General features: G+C 51.2%; 1 long non-coding RNA gene across 5 annotated transcripts in view; it reads left to right on the top strand.

Annotated features, from left to right (window-relative positions):
• LOC140605853 (uncharacterized) overlaps positions 1-14,435 on the top strand; it is a 91,540-nt gene that overhangs the window by 34,857 nt on the left and 42,248 nt on the right. The gene's annotated exons all lie outside the window — the stretch shown is intronic.

The raw sequence follows: 14,435 nt of genomic DNA, 5'->3' as shown, positions 1-14,435 counted from the left end.
TGCTTCTCCCTCTGCCTGTGTCTCTGCCTCACTCTCTGTGTCTCTCATGAATAAATAAATGAAATCTTAAAAAAAAAAACATATGTTGGAACTAGTAAGTAAACTTTTATTTAATTTTTTCCTTAAATTTAAAGATTTATTTAGTTATTTGAGAGAGAGAAAGAAAGAGTGAGCACACAAGCAGGTGGGGCAGGGAGAGGGAGAGAGAATCCTAAGTATACTCTGTGCCGAGTGGAGCCTGATATCTGGCTCAATCCCACAACCTTGAGATCATGGCCTGAGCCAAAACTGAGATTCAGACACTCAACCAAATGCTGTGCTACCCAGATGCCCTAGTAAGCAAACTTTTAAGTCCTTATGATACATTTGTTAAAGAGTCTATGGGAGGGATACCTGAGTGGCTCAGTGGTTGAGCATCTGCCTTCGGCTCAGGTCATGATCCTGGCCTAGTATTGCGTCCTGCATGGGCTCCCCACAAGGGGTCTGCTTCTCCCTCTGCCCCTCTGTGTCTCTCATAAATAAATAAATAAAATCTTTTTAAAAAAAGTCTATGGGAAAAGGCAATTATAATGGATGAAGACATGAGAAATTTTAGTAGTACATTAGTTTCCTAGAGCTGCCAGAACAAAGTACCTCAGATTGGATGGTTTATTCTCTCAGAAATTTATTCTCTTGGGAGGTCCTTGGGTGGCTCAACGGTTTGGCACCTGCCTTTGGCCCAGGGTGTGATCCTGGGGTTCTGGGATCGAGTCCCACATCAGGCTCCCTCTGTGGAGCCTGCTTCTCCCTCTGCCTGTGTCTCTGCCTCTCTCTCTGTGTGTGTCTTTCATGAGTAAATGAATAAAATCTTAAGAAAAAAAAGAAAAAAAAATTTATTCTCTCACATATCCAGAGGCTAGAAGTCTGAAATTTAGGTGTTGGCCAGGGTTAGTTCCTTCTGAAGGCCCTGAGGAACAATCTATTCCATGCCTGTCTCCTAGCGTCTGGTGAGGCTGATAATCCCTGATGTTCCTTGGCTTGTGTGTGCATCACTCCAATCCTAACCTCCCTCTTCACATGGTATTTTCTTGGTCTCTCTTCTTTTCTTTCTTTCTCTTTTTAAGATCTTATTTATTTGAGAGAGAGGGAGAGAGAGAGAGAGAGAGAGAGAAAGAGAGAGCATGAAGGGGGTGAGGAGGGGGAGAGGAAGAGAGAGAAGGAGACTCCCGCTGAGCAGGGAGTCTATATGGGGTTCGATCCCAGTACCCTAAGATCATGACCTGAGCCAAAGGCAGACGCTCAACTGACTGAGTCCCCCAGGTGCCCCTCTCTCCTTTTCTTACAAGGACACCGGTCTTACTGGATTGAGGACTCACCTTACTCCAGTGTGGCCTCATTTTACTAATTACATCTGTAATGACCCTATTTTCAAATAAGGTCATATTATGAGGTCCTGGGGCTTAGGACTTCATATCTTTTTTTGGAGCAGGACATAAAAAGGAGATAAGGAAACTTTTTTTTTAAAGCATCAGATCAAATTCTAAACTATAAAATCAATATCTCAAAAGTCAAATGTTCACTGGATGGGATTAAAAGCCATATAAACATCCCCTGGATGGGCTAGACCCAATTTAAAAAGACAAGTTTAAAATTAAAATTAAAATTTTTTAAAGATGTATTTGTCTATTTTGAGAGAGAGAGAGAGAGTGTATGGTGCAGGGGGAAGAGGGAGAAGGAGAGAGAGAATCTTGAGCAGACTCCCCACTGAGCACATAGCCCAATTCAGAGCTCAATCTCACGACCCTGAGATCACGACTGAGCTGAAACCAAAAGTCAGATGCTTAACCAACTGAACCACCCAGGTGCCCCAAGGACCAATAAATTTAAAGGCAGGTCAATAGGGGCACCTGGGTGGTTCAGTTGGTTAAGTGGTTGCCTTTGGTTCAGATCATGATTTCAAGGGTCCTGGGATTGAGCTCTGAGTCAGGCTCCCTGTTTAGCAGGGAGTCTGCTTTTTCCCTCTGCTCCTCCCCTTGTGCCCTGTCTCCATCTCTTTCTCTCTCTCAAATAAATAAATAAAATCTTTAAGTACAGGTCAATAGAAATTACCCACACTGAAGCATGAAGAAAAAAATGACAAAAATGAACAGAATCTCAATAATCTGTGGGATGGGATTGAGCAGTCTTAACACACATGTAATTGGAGTCCCAGGGGAGAAGAGTCAGATAATAGGGCAGAAAAGAAGTAGGTGATGAAAAAATATTGGCTGAGAATGTTCTGTTTGAAAAAACAGTCAAGGATGTTCAGTAAACCCTAATCATGATAATGACAAAGAAGACTGTACTTAGGCACACCATGGCCAGACTGCTGAAAACCAGCAATCAAGAGAGAATCTGGGAAGCAGCTGGAAAAAAAAGAAAAGAGAAGAGAAGAAAAGAAACAAACCAAAGAACCAAGACAATTATGCAATGAACAATGATGTAAGAGACAACAGACTTCTCATAAAAACAATGTAAGTCAGAAGACAATGGAGCAACACCTCAAAAATGATGAAAGGGAAAAAAATCTATTAGAATGCTCAGTGAAATATCTTTCCAAATGGAAAAAGATTTTAAATTCTTGGGTAAATAAAAGTAGAGAATTTGTTGCCAGGAGACCTGTATGATAAGAAATGCCAGTGCTATGTGGGTGGTTCAGTTGGTTAAGTGTCAACTTTTGATCTCAGCGTAAGTCTTGATCTCAGGGTCGTGAGTTCAAGCCCCACGTTGGGCTCCACACTGGGTGTGGAGCCTATTTTAAAAACAAAGAAATGCCAAAGAAAGGTTTAGGGTTTTTCCTAAGCATTTTACTTATTTTTTTATTTTTATTTTTTAGAGAGGGAGAGAGGTGAGGAGGGACTATGGGGGGGGAGGGAGAGAGAGAGAGAGAGAGATCTTAAGCAGGCACCATGCCCAGTGTGGAGCTCAATGCAGGGCTCCATCTCATAGCCCTGAGTTCGTGACCTGAGCTAAAATCAAGAGTTTTAACCAACTTCTTCCCTGGGACTCCAATTACATGATTAAACAATCATGTTTAACCAACTGAGCCACCCAGATGCCCTCATATTAGGTTTAAGGGAAATTATTTACCAGATAGAATTTCAGATTGACAGGGGAAAAAAAATAGCTCCGGTAATGTTAAAGACATAAGTGGGTACATAAGACAATTTTTCTTTTCTGAACTTCTTTAAAAATAATGGACTCCTTAAAGCAAAAATATCAGTGCATTCTGGGATTTATTACATATAAAAGTAAAATATATGACCACAATAATACAAAAGACAGGAGAGGCAAAAATAAAATTCTACTTTTGTAAAGTTCTTACAGAATATATGAAGTAATGTTTTATTACCAGAAGGTAAATGGTGATAATTTAAGAATACATATTGTAGCCCCTCCTAGAGCAACCAAAGATATAAAGAGGTATAGCTAAAAAAGTAAACAAAGACAGAATGGAATATTTATAAATACTTGATTAACCCAACAGAAGGCAGTGAAAGAGGCACGGAGAAGAGAAGGAACAAATAGATGATAAATAGCAAGAGGCTAGATGTAAACCTACCTACTACGACGAGTACATTTAATGTAAAAGGACTAGACACTCCAACGGAAAGGCAGATACTGTCAGACTTGGTTTTAAAAATAGTCTTGTGTGAGTTCAGGGTCTGTAAATGGGAGGATTAAATGAGCTTGTGCATCAGAGCTCTGAGCCCCGTGCCTGGCCCACAGTGGGTGCTTCTTAAGCAAAAACTCTGAGTCTGATTTTACAATCCCATTTTCTGGGAAGCCTGTCAGTGAGCTTCCTGTGGGGAGGCCCCAGTCAGCCATCCACACAGCATCCCGCCCTGCTGAGCATTCATCCACCTGGCCTTTGTGGAACACCAGCTTCATGCAGACAGGCAAGGCCCTCCTCACTGGCAGCTGCGTGTGGGTTATTTGTCCACTTTTCAGGGGCAGGGAATGGCCCTCCCCCCTTTACTCGCTCTAAAGCAGCAGGGCAGGGGAGGTGAAGGCACAAACAAATGGATGATCAAAGCCAGGGCTGGAGCCGAGCTTGCCTGAGGCTGGCCAGGGTCGGCAGCTTGTGCCAATGTGGCCGCCTCATGTTGCCTGGCGCCCACTCCTCCCCTGGAAGCTGCTTACCAGTGTCCAGTGTCCCAGCACTGCCTGCAAGGCCTCTCCCCTGGAGGAGCTCCCACTTTCTGGCCTATAGGGTCAGCCCCTCCCTTATCCTTGGCTCCCACCGCCAAGCCAAAGCATCTCTGGTCAACAGTTGTGGTACAGAACAGCAAGGCAATGTCATGGGGTTGAAGGAGGACAAGGTGCCTTAGGCTCTGTCAGGCCAGGGTGGGCTCTATAGGCCTGGGCTACTGCTTGCTAGTTTGGTGGTCCTTGTGGGTAAGGAAAGGAGGCTGGGGGATCCCGGGCTGTACCTCTTGGTCCCTCCCTCCCCACCCCACCGCACCCCATCTCTGGCCTTTCAATTGAATTCAGAGCTTTGAGGACCAACGTGCTGTTTCTAGCAACTTCCTCCACTGTCCAGTCCAATGGTCTCCTCCTCCTCCGAATCCCTGGTCACTACCCCACCTCCTCATGAAGGTAATCTCCATCTACCATGATGCCTAACACATGATGCCTAATCTCCATCTACCATGATGCCTAACATCTACCATGATGCCTAACCAGTTGTACCTGTTTCTGTCATCTGTATATAAGACATCTTTTGCACAGGATGTTTGTGAGCTTTGTCTATATTGTGGCTTATAGTTATAGATCATGCATCTTGAAAGCTGGCCAGTTGTCTACCACACGGATAGTTTGCAATTCATTTATCCTTCATTTTTTTCTACAGCTGCAGGACAGTTGGGTTCACTCCATTTAGGACTATTACCAATAGTGCCATGGTGAATATTGCAGGTCACGTCCTTTGGTGAACGCACGGATGTGCTTCTGTTGGATCTGTGCCTAGAAGTGGAAGTGCTGCGTTAGAGGGCAGGGCGTGCTCAGCTGGAGTAGACCTAGTGCACGCTTCCCACGGTGGTTTGACCAATTCACATTCCCACCGGCCACGAGGCTTTCTGGTTGCTCATCTGGCCCACCAACACTTGGTACTGTGGGTCCCCCTCCCCGAAGCTGTGCTGGAATCTGAGGTGGTAGCTCCCTGTGGTCCTAACTTGTGTCCCTTCCGATGAGTCATGAAGCTGAGCACCTTCTCATGTGTTTGTTGATCATTTGGATATTCTCTCGTACTTTAATTCAAGCATTTCTTCCCCGTTCCCCCATGTCTTCCCTCTTGAATTGTCTGCCTAGGTCTTATTGATTTACAAGGCCAATCTGCACTGCCCCACAAACTCAGAACCACAGTAGTTGGGCCATGTTCTTACTGGAGCTGGTGACAGGGTTTCAAACAAAAGACATACTAAATCACATAAAATTAATCTGATTTGAATTGATTTTGTATTTGATCAATGTGTCTTGGTTTTATGGTTGTCTAAGAGCTACAAGGAATTTATGCCTCATTTTATGTTGGTACATGTTTAAGTAACACCACGGTAAAAACTATTCAACGCATTAGTGACGGCCCGTGAGAGATCCCCTTTTCCTCTCGGTAAACAGGAGATTTTCAAGACACAGATCCAAACTGGTGATTCCCCTGCGTAATGCATCTCAGAGGATCCCTTCTGTCTGAGATGGAGATGAGGCTCCTCAGCCCGACACTGTTGCCTCCCATGCTTGCCTCATACCTGTACCTGCTGCCCATGGTTCTTTCTGAATCATGATCCCTCACACCCCAGGGTGTGTCTGCACCGGCCCCCAGTTCCTGCTGCCACTACCATGGCCACCCCATTGGCTTAGCATTACTTCCTCGCTCAGACCTCCACTGAATTGCCACTTCTCAGGGAAGCCCTCACGAGGCCCCTAAGCACACCGTCCCAACTGAGCACTGTCCTTCTCTGTATAATCTCGATTGTGATTTTTGATTTAATTGTGGCATTCTAGACTGCAAGTTCTATGAAAGCAAGAACAGTATTTTTTTCCCGACTTTTTTTTTTCCCACCAATGTCTGTGCCAGTGTTTGGCATAGAGAGGACACAGTGGATGTTTGTTGAGTGACTTAACGACCCACGCTGTGTGACCCTCTGGCTGTACTGATGCTGAAAGGCAGGGAGGGCCCAAGGTCACATGCAGGAGGGGATGGAAGGCCTGGGGCCAAGTTCTTCTTGTCCAGTCACACGGAATGAGACAGAAAGTCCTCTTTGGCCAGCATCACGGGCCCTGGAGACCGCTCAGTATAATCTAGTCCAATTCCTTTGTGCCTCAAATGAGGAAGTTAAGTACCAAAGAGAGGATAATGATTGTCTAGAATTACTCAGTGAGACAGAGCTTGGCTAGGTCTAGGACCCACTTGCCTGAAACTCAACATGCTTTGATCTGCCCCTAACTGTCCCAGAGGCAGGAGACCCAGGGGGTCATGGGAGTGGAGGTCATGGTTCTCACAATCCTGATTGAACGCCTCTGAGCATGGCTGGGTTTCCCCGCCGCATGCAGACAGGAGACTGATGACAAAGGCCTTCCTTGTCCTCCTCCAGAATCTATTCTAGAGTCTCATGGGGCGGTATTGAATTCTTGTCTATGGGAAGGTGGAAGAGGGCAGGAACATTCTGGAGTGAAGACTGGGGATACTCTGAGTGAGGCAGGAAGAATAATTCAGTGAGGAAAACTCTAGCTGCCAGGCAAATGCCCCCTAGTCCCTGGCCTGGTCTGGATGCTGTGATGGGGAGAACTGCACACAGTAACTCACTTAACCCTTTTGAGGCAGAGGCAGGTGACATTTTTAATTTTATTTTATTTTTTTAGATTTTATTTATTTATTTATTCATTCATGAGACACACACACACACACACACACAGAGAGAGAGAGAGAGAGGCAGAGACACAGGCAGAGGGAGAAGCAGGCTCCATGCAGGGAGCCCGATGTGGGACTCGATCTCGGAACTCCAGGATCATGCCTTGGGCCCAAAGCAGGTGCTAAACTGCTGAGCCACCCAGGGATCCCCAGATGACATTAAAAAAAAAAAAAAAAAGATTGTATTTATTTATTTATTTGAGAGAAAGTGAGAGAGATCACAGAGGGAGAGAGAGAAGCAGACTCTCCACTGATCAGGGAGCCCGATTTGGGGCTCAATCCCAGGACACTGGGATCATGACCTGAGCTGAAGGCACACATTCAACTGACTGAGCCACCCCGGCGCCCCAGCAGATGATATTTTTTAATTAAAATTTTTTATTAAAAAAATAAAAATAAAAAAATAAATTTTTTTATTGAGCTAACTGTAGATTGAGATGCAGGTGTGAGAAGTGATGCCAAGAGAGCCCAGGTACCTGCCCCTGGTCGCCCCCAACAGAAAAGTGTGGCAAAACGACAGGCTGATGTCCCAGCTGGGGCATGGGCACAACACAACCCACCCCGCTCACTCAGCCTTCTGCTTCTCCTCCTTTGCACCTGCACTTAGTTCCATACAGTTTTGTCACAGGGTGTCCCTCGGCGTCAGGATCCATCACCACAAGAGTCTCTGCTGCTGTTCCTTTATAACCACACCCCATTTCATCCCCATCCAGCTGTCCTGAATCCCCAACCATGTCTAATCTGTCCAACATTGCTAAAATGTTATTTCAAAAAATGTTATCTGAACAGAATCGCAGAATATGTAACTTTTGGGGATTGGCTTTTCCCCTTGGCAGGTGCTGCTTTTGGAGCCAATGTCGCTTTTGGGGCCAGCTCCCATCTACATGAGCTCCTAGTCCCAGGGGGTGGGTCTTGTCATTCCCATTGTACAGCTGAGCAAACTGAGCCCTTGAAAGTCCAGAGCTAGTGCTCTTGATGGTCACTGAAGGGGAAGAGAACACAGGGAAGTGGGCTGTGGGTCAGGGACGCGATGCCTGTCCCCAGCCTTTCACAGCCCCTCTGTCATCCACCCTGTCCCCTGCCTGCCCTGCGGGTGAGCGTTCTCCTGTGTCCCTCCAGGCCCTCCCCTGGGCTGCGTCTGCCCTCCACAGAGACGCGGTGACTGGGGCTGCTGGATCGCAACCCAGTCTCCTAACCCGAGGCCCAGCTTGGGCCCTGAGAAGTTATGCGACTCAAGCGGGCACCCGATCCTCTGAACCTCAGGTCCCCTCTTGGTGAGCCAGGGGGAGGGGCAGGATCGCACCCTGCAAACCCGCGAAGATGCAATGAGGCGACGTGTGAGAAGCAGTCAGCAAAGTGCCAGGCGCAGAGTGAGCCCCCAGCTCACGGCGCAGTGAGCCACCCGCGGTCCCATTTGGCAATGAATTATGTATGGCCTTCTGGCAGCCCCTCTTGCGCTGGGGCTGGCGTTCTCGGAGCTTCTCCTGGGCCTCTCTCTCCAGTGAGGGGCGCAGGCTCCCCCAGGTGGGCGGGCGGCATTCTTTGTCTCTCCTGCAGCTACTGCTGCCTCCCCCCACCCCACTCTCCAGGCTTCCCTGAGCTTCTGGAGCCTGGTTCCCCAGGATGCCCATTTCACAGGCTGGAGAACCAAGGTCTGGGATCAGCTCAGGAACATAATAAGATGATAATAATAGAAACAGCAAGAGCATCAATAACATCAGTAATGACCATGGTACCAGCAAGGCTTTACTGCGCTGGTCTGATGTGCAGGGCACTTGAACAGGCCGTTGTGCATGCCGGGGACTGGGAGGGCCCCTGTGCAACATTGTCGTAGGTGCTGGCACCCAGTGGGCAACAGGAAAGAGACCCACCCTGGAGGAGCTCGCACTCCACGGAGAGGGAGGGAGAGAGAGAGAGAGAGAAGGCAATTAATAAAGGAGTCCTTGGGCGGCCCCGGGTGGCTCAGCGGTTTAGTGCTGCCTTTGGCCCAGGGCGTGATCCTGGAGACCGAGGATCAAGTCCCACGTCGGGCTCCCTGCACGGAGCCTGCTTTTCCCTCTGCCTGTGTCTCTGCCTCTCTCTCTCTCTCTCTCTGTGTCTCTCATGAATAAATAAATAAATAAAATCTTAAAAAAAAATAAAGGAGTCCTTGATTAAGTTCTAGGTCAGGTGGCAGGTGCTGGGAAGGAAGAGCAACCTGGCTGAGTCCTCGTGGAAGTGACAAAGCCATCTTCTGAGATGTCTGGGGAGGGATATTCCGGAAAGGAGCAGCAAGTGCAAAGGGTGGGGGGCAGGACAGGAACCTGGGTCTGAGGCACTTTCAGGCTGGCTGGCACCATGGGAGGCATCAAATTCTCAGGACCACCCTGGGAGCTGGGCACCACGTGGCCTCATTGGTAAGACAAGGAACTGGGATTGAGTGAGTAGTCATCATCTTTGTTCATCTGCTCTGCTGCGGACATGTTAATGTGTGTGATTACACGAGTTGCCCCACACCTCATTGGGGGGTGTTGGGAAATTGGCAGTATATGTGTCATATCATCTTTCTACAACTGAGAAAATTCTGAGTTCTCGAACCAGGGGTTTGGGGTCAGAGATGACAGGCCTGCGTGATTCAGGTCTACACCAGTAGGCTACCGTACCTTCCTCGTCTGCTTTATGTCCCCTGCCTGCCCCGACTTTCCTGCTGTCCCAGCGTGTGAAGCCCCAGCATCAGATGGGCAGCACAGCACTGCACCATCTGCGGACAGGAGGTGCAATGTCCGCTTGCCCCCAGCTCCCTCTTGGGCCTATGCTGTGCACTCCGAGTCAAGTCTGGAGATGTGATGACCCGGCCCGTGGCCGCGTCGCTCTGAGGCAGACCCAGAGGTGGCAGGCTCCAAGCTCATCAGTGGATCTGCCAGCGTCAGCCCCTGGCGGCCACGAGAGGTGTTCAAGCATGGGCTTGCGCGTTCTGACATTTCCCTCCATGGTCTGCATCTTCCTTCCAACTCCAGCTGGTGGGGGTGGGGGTGGGGGTGGGGGGTGGGGGCAGAGTGCAAGGCAGCGCATGGAGGGGGGAGGCGGTGCGGAATCAAAATGACTGCAGAGGGAGGAGAGGGTGGAGGTGAGAAGGGAAACCGACTTGGCAGTGACCTCTTCTCGGCCTCCCTGCCTCCAAGTGTGCTCTTCTGAGCCATCCTGTGAAGGTTCTGGATTAATCTTCCCAATTAATCCTCTTCCTAAGCCACCAAACCTTTGCTGCTCCCTATACCTTGCTTCTTTCTGAAGGCCATTCAGTACCTGGCCTCATTGCCTCGGGGAGCACGCCAGGCTACCCTCACCTCCAGGCCACCACTTCCCATGTCCGGAATGACATGGAAGACACACCTGTAGGCCAGTCCCCAACATGAGGGGAGGCCATCTTTGTATAACGGGGCAGGCCTCTCCATTCCCCCCAGCCTGCCCCCTGCAACATCCCCAATTATCACGGCTCTGCCTGCCTGCCTTAGGATAAGTACCAGCTTCCAGCTGGCTTTGCGATCAAGGCCCCTCCTATCAGCCGGGCTCTCGCCTCCCTGACCCCCACTCCTGTCCAGCCTGAAGCTGCTCAGGGTTCCCGGGTCCTCTGAAATTGACCCCATTTCTCTCTCACTTTGGGACTTTCTTACGTGTGATTCCCTCTGTCAGGAACACCTCTCCTCCTCCTCCAAGAAGCCTTCTTGGATTTAGGGCCCCTCCCCTCGGCTCCCAGAGACCCTGTGCCCCTTGAGCATCATCATAATTTCCACTCAAGATGGAAACTGGCGGACTTGCCAGTCATGGTCTTGTGATGACAGAGCCCCACCTTGGCCTCTGTCTGCTCCAGCCTGGCCAGAGCTGCATGCCCAGGAGGTGCTCAAGAAGGCCCAGAGGGAAGAAGTGGAAAATGGCACAGAAGCTTCTACTTCCTGTCAAGCCTTTTACGGAGAGATCCTGGATGACCAGGCCTCTCTGCACTATCTGGCCACACCCAGCAGCCCTCAGCCATGCTCTTTTAGTCTGTATAATGGACAGAACCCTGGATCCTACCCAACAGTGTCATGAGGCTAAAGGACATAATAAGTGTAAAGTGCTCATCTCAGCCCCAGGTATTCAGTAAGCGTTTAATGTTTGTACCATTGGTAATTACTGGGGCTGGAGCCAGCTTCTGTGGCTTCAAATCTGGGCTCCTCCATTCGCTGGCTCTGTGACCGCTACTTAGCCTCCCTGGGTCTCAGTTTCCTCATCTGTAAAATGGTAAATAATAGGCTCATTCCCTTTCTCTCTCTCTCTCTTAGTGAGATTAAATAAATGTTGGGAGGTTAAATAAATGAATGTTTGTACAGAATTTGCACAGTGGTCAGAGCAGGGAAAGGGCTGAGCAAACGTTGGATGTTATTATTATGGTCTTGACACCCAGAGGGCCTCAATTCTGACACCAGTGAGGAACCTCTGGCTCCTGGGGAATCTTCCAGAGCTGCTGACCTGACCTGGGGTGGGAATAGACCTTAGAACTTGTGAAATCCGACTTCCCACTCCTCACACCTCCTGAAACCACTCCATCAGTGTCTGGTGGTTGGAGGTGCCAAGAAGTGCCACCTCTCCTAAGTCCCTCCTACTCAGGTTCCTCTGGGTTCCCATCTAGGTCTGGATGGAGAGGGGAGGGCAGGGGTGGGGTGGATCCCAGAGCTTCCCAGCTCAGCCCCAAGCCCAGCAAAGTGAGGGACCTCCTGCTCCTGGGCGCCTATAGTCTCCCCCAAGGTCTCCCAGCTGGAGCCAAATGCACAACTGGCCTCTGTTCCCTGGATTTCAGGGGAGGGAAGGGGGTGAGTGTGTGCCCGCCCAAGGGTGGGATGGGGAGAGGGAGCCGGGAAGGTCTGAGCAGGAGGGGCGACCTGGGGGGGGGGCAGCCAGAGAGGAGAAGGGGTATGGGAAATGGGGGGCGTGGAGCTGGGCCGCAGGGCTGGGAAAGGAGCCTCGGGGAGGCCGGGGAGGCGCTGGAGAGGGAGGCCTCATACCAGACACTGTCTAGACGCAGCAATTATTGTCAGCTCGGAACACCCAGGCTCTGCGGGCTCAGCTGAAAGGGAGCTTAACAAAGAGCCAGGAGAGGAAGAAAGCGGGGAGAAAAGCGCCCGCGGAGCCGGCTCCTCGCCTGTCGGGCTCTTTCTCTGCCCGGCTCCCCTCCTTTGTGCTCCACCACGGAGAAAGCACAGCTCAGAGATGCCTGACGGGACGCAGCTCCTCCTGGGCGCAGAGGGCCGGCCCAGGGTCACTGTGCGGGTTTGGGGAGGGAGAGGACGGCGTCCTGGAGGCGGAGGCATTGTGCACTTGTTTGTTTATTTGGAGGGCAGGGGCAGTGGGAACAGAATTCCTGAGGCAAGGGGTGCGAACCCACAATCCCCCACCTTCCTGCTGTGCAGGGCTGGACCCAACACATGTCTCTGAGCCTTGGTTTTCTCCTCTGCTAAATGGGAGCCATACCACTGCCTGGCCAGTGCAGAGAGGGTGGCGAGGCTAACTCTTGCACTTTGGAGGCTGCCGCCCAGCCCCCTCATTATTCCGAGGCAGAAATTCAGCCCTGCAAGGGACCCTGGTGGGACAGGCCACTTCTTCACTAAGGGCCTTACCTCCATTGCTTCTCTGCCGTTGTCATTATTATCTTCATTTTGCACACGATGTGAGGCACACAGAGGCCAGAGCCACTTGCCAGAGCTCACAGCCAGTCATCAATGGGTTTGGATTCAGGTCTGTCCCTTAACTGTAATCATGACTTTATGAGGTCATGAGCCACCTGTGGGGGAGTGGCTAAGGGTAGGTGGAAGGACTGATGGGAAGGCCACAGGCCATGTGGCCTAGGGTGTGCAGGGAGGTTCGGAGCGGAGCTGCGGGTGGCCAAGCTCTGCCCCCAGGTGCTGCCTGGAATCAGGCTTTGGCGGAGCCACTCCCTGGCACAGGCTGAGCAGACCTGCCTTCCCATCCTGGGACAGGACAGACGGGACCCAAGAGGGAAGTGGGTGCGAATGATTCCATGATGCCGCAACAAGGCCTCCTTGGCCCTCAGCAGGCATCAGGGTACAGACATTGCCCACCAGCCAAGAGCCCAGGACTCCTGGCTTCCTGCTCCTTGGGGCGGAGTCTGATCCTGGGTTCTAGAGTAACAAGAGGTGGAGAGGGCAGTGCCGGATTTCCAGCCATGGGTGGGGTCCTCCATCCATCATCCTCTGGTATGGCCAGGCCTGGCCATTCCTGGTACTGCAGGGGCTGGATGTGTGCCCCCCTTGCCTCAAGTGGAGGGCAGGCCACTCAGTGCAAGGGACACACCCACACCCACACACCCCCTCTTCCAGGCAGCCCAGGGAGCTCTGCGGGTCTGGACTCCTCATTCTGCTCTATGGAACTCTCCCCGAACATCTAGCCACCTCCATGACAAGGGCCACAGTCTCGGGCCACACTGATCCTCTCTGAGGCTCTGTCTGTGCCCTGGGACTCCATTCACCGTCATGTCACTCTTCACCTAGTTAGCACTCCAGGTGCTCCGGGAGCCCTCCTATGACCCCTGCTGAGATTAGGCCCCTGGGACCAGCCCTCCAGGCCCACTGCCTGCTTGTTGTTATTTAATGCATTATTCCTAGTGGTTTGTGCAGCCTCTGCTTGGAGGCAAGACAGCAGCCCTGTGTGGGCCTGGCTGTGTCTCTTGTTTGTCATTGTGTCCTAACGCCCCTCCCTGGGCTTAGTTTTCAGCCAGGCTCTGCCCCAAGGCTGGAGAAAAGGAGTCCTGGGTGCCTTATGCCCTCTCCTCCTTTCCCTTTGGGGACCATGAGGTTTTGGGGGCAGCCCTCCTGCCCCCTCCCCCAGTGGTTACTGCTTGGGCCAGGCCTTGTCCCTGTGCTGCCTGTCGGGTGGACAGCTCCCTAGGACTTCGACTGCCTCAGGGGACCCCACTCTCTCTTGGCACAGCCCTGGGTTGGTGATAGCCCATAGGGTGCTGCTCTCAGGAAGGCAGCCAGGGGTGGGTCCAGCAGGAAGGCCCCGGCCGAACCGGGGCAGAGAGAACAGCTGCAGGGGTGCAGTGAGGGCCAAGGAGGGTGGCAGTGCCCCCTTCACATCCATTCCCCTCCCAGAGACCCCTGCCAGCTGGCCTCCCTGGCTGGACTGGCCCTGGCCCTGCCTCTCCTTCCACTCCCTTCCATCACCCCCTGCCAGCCCCTCCTGCCCTGCCCCTCCCTGCCCTCTCTTCTGCTCTCAGCCTCTCTCCTCCCCTCTCCCCATTCCCCTTCCCCATCCTCTCCTCTCCTCTCCTCTCCTCTCCTCTCCTCTCCTCTCCTCTCCTCTGCAATCCTCTCTTTTTTCTGAGTCCTTCTCCCTCGCCTCCTTCCTTTCTTCTTCCTGGGTTAAAAATAATCAACTTTCTGGGAAGCAGCAGCTCCTGCTGAGCCGCCCTCCCCACACTTGGGAGCCCCTGAGAATAGCTTTCTGCGGTTCTCAACTCCAGCCCCTCCTCTCCCCC

This window comes from Canis lupus, chromosome 16 (assembly GCF_048164855.1).
Source record: "Canis lupus baileyi chromosome 16, mCanLup2.hap1, whole genome shotgun sequence".
Taxonomy (NCBI): domain Eukaryota; kingdom Metazoa; phylum Chordata; class Mammalia; order Carnivora; family Canidae; genus Canis; species Canis lupus.
Note: the sequence above shows the minus strand (reverse complement) of the source record. Positions and strands in the feature narration are given on the sequence as shown.